Here is a 9,178-nt window from a genome sequence, read left to right as displayed (position 1 = left end):
AAAGAGAGATAGAAACACCAATGAGAGAGAACCGTGGATCGGCTGCCTCCTGCATACCCTCCACTGGGGATCAAGCCCACAACCTGGGCATATGCCCTGACCGAGAATTTAACAGTGACCTCTTGATTCATAGGTCGACACTCAACCACTGAGCAACACCAGCCAGACCTTATAAAGTGAATGTTTTTGAGATTTTTTGTTGTAGTTGATTTCTAGTTTCATGCCATTGTAATCCGAGAAGATGCTTGATGTGATTTCAATGTTCTTTTTTTTTCAAGTTGATAAAACAAATTTTTATTGTCTAAAAATATATATTTAAAAAATTCCCCACAAAAGATGCTATTCTCTAAATTTTTTATCTTCTTCCTCTTCTTCAACATCCCTGCTATAAAGAGCATTACTATACCTTATTAAACCTTCACGCAGGTGTCCAGACAAGGCTCCATCTATGTGTTCTTCTGTGTTTGCAAATTGCATATTCATATAGCTATCTACAGATGCCAGGTAGCCTTTGTCTTCTATCCTCCCATTTAAGTTTCATCATTACTGGCTTTCCTGTTAATCCATTGAGGTAAGGTTTGGGATTGAGGGGCAAACACGTCATGATGACAAGAAAAATGCTGTAGGCTACTCGCCACCTACCCAGCTCTCGTCTGCCCCTTGTGCCTGAAGCGCCTACCACACAGCCCAGACCAAGGTGCTTTAAGAGAGTGATTTTAATATTTTTGAATTTATAGAGACTTGTTTTGTGTCCTAACATGTGGTCTTTGAGAATATTTCATGTACACTTGAGAAGAATGTATAGTCTGCTGCTTTGGGACAAAATGTACTGTAAATATCAATTAAATCGATCTGATCTTGTGTGTTGTTTAAAGTAGCTGTTTTCTTGTTGATTTTTTGTCTGGAAGCATTTAATCATTGATGACAGTGTGGTGTTAAAAACCCCTCGATGACGATATTTCTATGAATGTCTCCCTTGAAGTCCACCAAGATCTTCTTTATGTATTTAGGTGCTCCTATGTTTAGTGCATATATGTTTACCTCTTGTTGGTTTGATCCCGTTAGTATTATGTAGTGACCTCATTTATCTCTTGTTTTGAAGTCTATTCTGTTCGATATAAGTATTGCTACCCCAGCTTGCTTTTTTGTTTTGTTTTGTTTCCATTTGCACAGCATATTTTTTCCCATTCTTTCACTTTCACCAGTGTGTACCTTTTGTTCTGAGTTGGGTCTCTTGTAGACAGCATATATATGGATTATGGTTTTTTATTTTATTTATTCAGCTCTGCTATGTCTTTTGATAGTAGCATTTAATCCATTTACACTTAAGGTTATTATTGATAGGTACTTATGTATTGCAATTTGTTTTTATACCTATGTTCCTCTCTTTCTATTTCTTCTTCTTAAAACAGTCCCTTTACAACCATGCACTCTGTGACATTCCCAGGATGACTCAGCATGGGAAACTTTAAGTCAGTGTAAGCATGCAGGGCTTTTTGTGAGAGGCAAAAGCCCTTCCTGCTTCTGAGCTTCATGGGAGGAAACAATGACTATGGCAGATATTTGCTCTCTGAACTGGTGAGAACAAAAATGTTCTGATAGTAAAACTACAGGGGGGCTTTAGTGAAGAGAATCTTATTACAGGGAGCTATTTTGTTTGAGTAAAATTCTAGAAGATCTTTAATGATATGAGTTGTCACTATAGATTATGAAAGACTGTACACAGACATCTAAGAGTACCTGACATGATTGGAATATAAAACTATTCAGCAATATAATGGAATATCAAGAGATTTGGAGCTAGATAGCCAGGGTTTGAATCCCAGACCTACACTTACTAATTGTCATTGAACTATAACAAAAAACTGCATAAATAATAGTGATTTTTCACAAAACAAACATCTCCATGTAACTAGCACTCACTGAAATTGGGAATCAGAGTATTACACACATCTTAGAAAAACCCCTGGCACTCACTTCCTATTACTGCCCCCGAGGTTAAACACTTTCCTGATTCCTAACACCACAGATTCATTTTGACTGATTTGCCAGAACTTTATATGAATAGGATCAGTCAATATAGATTCTCTTCTGCTTGGTTTCTTTTGCTCAACATTATGTTTATATGATTCAAGTTCCTACGTCTAGCTGTAACTTACTGATCTTTACTGTCTAATTATATTCTACTAGAGGCCTGGTGCACGACATTCATGTACTGGGGTGGGGAGTATCCCTCAGCCCGGCCTGCGACCTCTTACAGTCCAGGACCTCTCGGGGAATGTCTGTCTGCCAGCTTAGGGGAGTGGGCCTAAGCTGGCAGTCGGACATCCCCAGAGGGGTCCTTAGTGCTGCCGCAGAGGTGGGAGAGGCTCCTGCCACCGCTACTGTGCTCACCAGCCATGAGCCCAGCTTCTGGCTGAGCAGCGCTCCCCATGTGGGAGCACACTGACCACCAGGGGGCAGCTCTTGCATTGAGTGTCTGCCCCCTGGTGGTCAGTGCACATAATAGTGACAGGTCATTCCACCATTTGGTCAATTTGCATATTAGCATTTTACTATATAGGATTGTATACATTGCTACAATTTGTACACTCTACACTTGGTGGACATCTGGGGTGTTTCTAGGTTTTGATTTTTCTCAAGAGTATTGCTAGGAACATTCTTACATTTTTTGAGTGTGTGTGAATATCTGAATGCAAATGTATTAGTCTGCTAGAGCTTCCATAACAAAATAGCACAGAGTGGGTAGCCTAAACAACAGAAACTTATCTTCTCACAATTTTGGAGGTTGAAGTCCAAGATCAAGGTGTCAGCAGGTTTGGTTTCTCCAGAGGCCTCCCTCCTGGGCTTGCTAGGAACTGCCTCCTTGTGACCTTTCCTCTGTATGTACACTTCTGGGGTCTTTTTCTCTTCTTTTAAGGACTCCAGTCTAATTAGATTAGGCCCCATCCTTATGGTGACATTTAACATAAATTAATGCCTTAAAGGCACTATCTCCAAATACAGTCATTTTCGTGGTTGGGACTTCAGCATATGAATTCAGGGTAGAGGGAACACAAGTTAGTCCATAATAGCATTTAAGTGTATTACATATTTAGAAGTAAATGCTAGGTTATTGGATATGAGTAAATTAAGGTTTAGTAGATACTATTGTTTTTCAAGTTGGTTGAACTGATTTGCATTCCCAACGGCAGTATACAAGGGTTCCAATGCTTCATGATCTCACTAAATACCATATTGCCTTATTCATTTCAGTTATTTTGATGGGTATGTAAATGTTATACTGGGAAGTTTAATTAGCCTTTCTGTGATGATTATTGAAGTTGGATTTCTTTCATATGTTAATAACTTGGATGTTCTTATTTGTGAAATGTCTGTTTAAGAGACTTGACCATTTTCTAATTTCATTATCTGCCATTTCCTTATTGATTTATAGTTCTTATATATCCTGGAACTCAGTTTTTTGCTAAATATATGTCTAACAAATATCTTCTCTATTCTATGTATTGCTTTTTCTGTCATTAATCATGTTTTGACTAGCATAGCTTCTTAATTTTGATAGAAAAGCTTAAATTATTTTTCTGTTATGACTAGTGGGTTTCAGATCTTATTTTAGTAATCTTTGCCTAGCCAAAGGTCATGAAGATTTTTTATATTGTCTTTTAACTATTTTATTATTTTACTTTAACATTTAGATCTTCTTAACATCCAGACTAATTTTTGTGTACTTTATAAGGTTGGAGATGGGATCATAATTAACCTTTTTCCATATAGATATTCAACTGACCCAAAGAGACTATCTTTCTCCACTGCACTGCATTGTCATTTTTGTCATAAACCAGGAGACGGTTTTATTTAGGGGTCAGTTTCTAGACATGCTCTTCTTTTTCACTGGCATATATGTTTATCCATGAGCCAACATCACACTGTCTCAAAGCTTTATAACAAGGCTTGACTTCTTATAATAATCTTCCTTGTCAAGGGCTACTCATGGCCTTTTACATTTTCAAACACAGTGTATTAAGATATTTCCATACCTCTACATATGATATTTTGAGAATTTTGAATAATATTGATTTATAGATAATCTAGGCAAATCATTAATTATCAAGCAGTGTCTTCATTCATTCATTCACACATTTATTTATTAAATATTTATTGCTTGCCTCTTGTATACTAGGCACAGTGCTCAATGCTAGGACACAAAAATAAGGCAATCTTTTCTCTAAAGCGGTTAAAAATATATGGTTAAACAAATAATAATACAGGGTGACAGGCTATAGTAGAGGAAGTTACAAAGTATTATAGAAGTACTGAGGAGATGAAACTACTATGAAACCAAGAATAATACTGAAGGATTATCAGAATAATTGCAAAAACCATATTGAGAAATAGTATCAGAAATAGCTCAATCACTTCACAGTGCAACAATAAGTGCAAACTAGAACACCTGAGTAAACTGAAGGACATTTGAACGTTCAGTTGTAGCAAATAAAGAAGAAACTATAGAAATTTCTCATAGAATCCTATCACACCAAGTTGGCACGAAATTAAACTCAAACAAGAAGGTTGGAGCCTGGGAGTACTATGTGGTCAGTGTGATCTCCATTTAAGGGGTTTACAAGAGTAGGAGCCATAAACCTAAGGATAATCAGTGACCTCCTCTGGGTGGGGCCACAGAAAAAGGGCTTGTTTAAGTCACTAGGAAGAATTTATCTGGAAGCACTGGTGGGAACTGAGACCAGTAATCTATTAGGAGTAAAGGCTAGTTTAATTTAGGATATGTGTTCACATCATACATTACCTAAGAGAAGTTATCTTGCCCACTGACATTGATGAAGTCGACATCTAAGCAAATGCAAGAACAATGACATCAAGACAGTGAAAGTACAAAGGTTTGAGTAGTGAGGATTTGAGCTCTGGAGAGTACTGAAAAGTATGTTTAATCTAAAGCAGAGATAAATGGATATAGTGGAAGGAGCATTGAACTGGGAGTCAGAACTAGTCTTAGTTTTCACACTTTACTAGCAGTGTTATCTTTTTAAGCTACTTAACCACTCTGACTCTCAGTTTCCTAAGCAATGTAGCTCAAATTATTTGATGTGAGGGCCCTTTTAAATGATAAGATACTATATAAGTGTAAGAGATAGTGGTTTAACACTTTCAGTTTATCACTAAACTTATATAACAACCTTTAGTGACCTATAGCAACACTTCTCAAACTTTTAGGTCTCAGGAATTCTTTTCACTCTTAAAGTATTGAAGTTCCCAAGGATCTTTTGTTGGTGTGAGTTTTGACTATGGGATATGTTGTTTCAAGAAATAAATCTGAGAACAATTTTTTAAAATACAGCGTGGGACAAATGTTAGGCTTAAGTTGTGAGTACATGAAACACAGAGTTTATTCTTTTATTATTATTTATTAATGATTATATTATTTTCCATATGAACATTGTAAGCCTACTTTTGCCCCACCCTGTATTCATTTATTTAAAAAAAAAGAACCCATTACATGAGAGCATAAGTAACATATAAAATAACTATACTTTCCAAATGAAATATTTTTAAAACAAAACAACATGTAGTTAGAAATGTGGCATTATTTTACTTTTTAAAAAAATTGATTTCAGAGAGGAAAGGAGAAGGAGAGAGATAAAAACATCAATGATGAGAGAGAAGCATTGATTGGCTCCCTCCTGCACATCCCAAACTGGGGATTGAGCCTGCAATCTGGGCATGTGCCCTGACTGGGAATTGAACTGTCACCTCCTGGCTCACAGGTTGACACTCAAACACTGAGCCACACTGGCTGGGCATTATTTTACATTTTTACATATGTAAAATAATGTCTGGCTTAATGAAGATTATTGAATTCTCATACCTGCTTCTGGATTCAATCTGTTGAAATATGGTGTTTTGGTTGAAAAAAAAAATCTGGCCTTATACAGATATCCTATATAATCCTACATAATAAACAGGTAATATGCAAATTAACTCTCATGCCCTCGCATCACAAGATGGCCACCCCCACGTCGTCACAAGATGGCTGCCCCCACATTGTCACAAGATGGCCAGCAGGGGAGGGCAGTTGGGGGCCATCAGGCCAACGGTAGGCATGCAAAAGATTAGGAGCCAGCGGTCCCGGATTGCAAGAGGGATCCTGGATTGGAGAGGGTACAGGCCAAGCTGAAGGACTAACCCCCTCCCCCCCCCGCCTCGTGCATGAATTTCATGCGCTGGGCCTCTAGTATATTATAAAAAGAAAGAGTATTTTAACTTTTGGATAATTGTGGATATTCTTCTTTGATTTATGACCTCTTAAAAGTTAGGTGCAACATGAAATCTGAACCCAAATCAATAAACTTTTCTTGCTTGTTAGACCATTTTGCTTGTTAGATGGATTTTTTTTTACCCATGCATTATTTTGTAACATCATTTATTAGTCAATTTTAACATATACAGTATTTTTTAAATCACAGATTTTTAATATCACTATTATCAGAAAATCTTTAACTATCCTAATGCTATCTAACTCAAGGTTATGGATATAAGTTTTTCAATATTCTAACTTTCACTTGAAAGCTTGAATTCAGTCACTGGCAACAGATATTATCAGTTGTTTTTTGATGTGACAGACTTACTTGGCTCACTTTTGAGAAAATGTCTGCCAAATATCCACATATTTGCCTGTAAGTGTTTTTCAAGTAAAAATGGTGTTCCATGAAAAAAACCAGCTAGTTTAACTAGCAACTTATTAACACTAGGGATTCTCTCTGAGACCATCATACTTCTGTAGGCAGTAGAAATGCTTTATTTGTAATTCCCATGCTAGCCCATGGGCTTCTTTTTAAAAAAATATATATATATATTTAATGATTTCAGAGAGGAAGGGAGAGGGAAAGAGAGATAGAAACACCAACGATGAGAGAGAATCATTGATTATCTGCCTCCTGCATGCCCCACACTGGAGATAGAGCCCGAGACCCTGGCATGTGCCCTGATCCGGAATTAAACCCTGACCTCCTAGTTCATTAGTCGATGCTCAATCACTGCATGATGCCAACTGGGCCCCATGACTTCTTAAAGACATGAACTCAAAGATCAAGATTTAGTAAAGTGAATTATTTTACTGCCTCGTCAGGGATACTCTTAATTGAAACCAGCTTTAGATTTTCCCCTCTGTGAGTGCATTGAGTTCAAGAATTCAGTTACCACAGCAGTTTTGTTGCACTGCCTTGATTTGCGCCAAGGTGCCAGCACTTTTCCTTTCAGTGAAAAGGTCAACATAGTGAAAAATAAAGTGATATCTTTTTACTATTGTGAAAGTAGTTTGACCTTATAGACCCCTTGAAGGAGAAATAAGGGCTCTCAGTGATCTGCAGATCCTACTTTGGGAACCACTGACTAAAAACAAGGTTATAAAGAATTTTGAGGCAGTGTCTTTCGTACTCAGTAGAAAAGAATGCTGTCCTTCCTTGGCCAAAGATTCCTTAGGTGATGAAGGTAGATAAGCAAGAGTTCACAGTCTGGTCCCAATCTTTTCAGTCACATCTCTTTTTATTCCTCTCTGTATCCTCAATTGCAACCATGATTACCTCAAGCTCTCTCGAAACGCTCCTCCACATTCTCAGCTGTGTGAAGTTACTTTAACATGATTACCCAGATTTCAGGAGCTTGCTAAGGACTCACAGGCTTCATCAGCTTTTTCAGTATGCTACATTCCACAAAAGTTTATCTCTTACTTAAACATCACGACTTTGGTCAATCCTATTCATCTGACACTTGATTATTAATGCTAAATTTTATTTGTATTTCTTTTTTTATTGTAGTACTAGAGGCCCAGTGCACAAATTCATGCACAGGTGGGGTCCCTCGACCTGGCCAGTGATCGAGGCCTATTGGGGGGACAGCCGGCCGGGGGGGGGGGGAAGGGTAAGGGCTGTGGGAGGTTGGCTGTGGGAGTATACTGACTACCAGGGGGCAGCTCCTATGTTGAGCGTCTGCCCCTGGTGGTCAGTGTGCATCATAGTGACTGGTCGACCGGTCATTCCAGTTGTAATGGTCACTTAGGCTTTTATATATATAGACTAGAGGCCCAGTGCATGAAATTCGTACATGGGGGGGTTCCTCAGCCTGGCCAGCACCCTCTCCAATCCGGAACCCCTCAGGAGATGTCCAACTGCCGGTTTAGGCCCAATCCCAGGGATTGTGCCTAAACCGGCAGTTGGACATCCCTCTCACAATCCAGGACCGCTGGCTCCTAACCACTCGCCTGATTGCCCCTAACTGCTCCACTGCCAGCACGATCACCTCTAACTACTCCCCTGCTGGCCTGATCACCCCTAACCACTTTGCCTGCCTGCCTGATTGCCCCTAACTGCTCCCCTGCCTGCCTGATTGCCCCTAATCGTCTCTGCCTTGGCCCCTGCCACTGCAGCTTTGTCTGGAAGGACATCCAGTCTATCTGGTCTAATTAGCATGTTACCCTTTTATTAGTATAGACTAGTGGCCCAGTGCACAAAATTTTGCACATGGGGGAGGGTGTTTCTCAGCCTGGCCTGCACCCTCTCCAATCTGGAACCCCTTGAAGGATGTTCTATTGCTGGTTTACAGGAATCGGGCCTAAACCGGCAGTCGGACATCTCTCTTGCAATCCAGGACTGCTGGCTCATAACCGCTCACTTGCCTGCCTGCCTGCCTGATTGCTCTTAACCACTCTGCCTGTTGGCCTACTTGCCCCCAACTGCCCCCCGCCACTGGCCTGCTCACCCCTAAATGCCCCCCCCTGCCAGCCTGATCACCCCCAACTGCCCTTGGTGCCAGTGTGCTCACCCCCAACTGCACCCCCTGCTGGCTTGTTAGCCCCCACTTTCCCTCCCCACTGGCCTGCTCACCCCCAACTACCCCCCTGCTGGCCTGCTCACTCCAAACTGCCCCTGGCCCCACTGTCCTGATCACCTCCAACTGACCCCCACTGACAGCCTGCTCTCCCCCAACTGGCCCCCCTGCTGTTCTGCTTACCCCCAATGGCCCCGCTCCCCACCAGTCTGATCACCCATAACTGCCATCCCATCCTGGCCTGATCACCCCCAATGACCCCCCCCCTCTGGCCTGATTACCCACAACTGCCATCCCATCCTGGCCTGATCACCCACAACTGCCCTCCCCTCTTGGTCCC

The 9,178-nt window shown here is 40.4% G+C and overlaps 1 pseudogene across 1 annotated transcript; it reads right to left on the bottom strand.

Moving 5' to 3' along the window:
• Positions 1-339: 339 nt before the first annotated feature.
• On the bottom strand, positions 340-604 carry LOC307104033 (small nuclear ribonucleoprotein F-like; annotated as a pseudogene). The gene has a single exon. The product of its transcript is annotated as a small nuclear ribonucleoprotein F-like (transcript).
• Between the last annotated feature and the right edge of the window lie 8,574 nt (positions 605-9,178).

Source organism: Cnephaeus nilssonii, assembly GCF_951640355.1.
Source record: "Cnephaeus nilssonii genome assembly, chromosome: 8".
In the NCBI taxonomy this organism is placed as follows: domain Eukaryota; kingdom Metazoa; phylum Chordata; class Mammalia; order Chiroptera; family Vespertilionidae; genus Cnephaeus; species Cnephaeus nilssonii.
The sequence above is the reverse complement of the archived record's forward strand: the minus strand, read 5'-3'. Positions and strand labels throughout refer to the sequence as shown.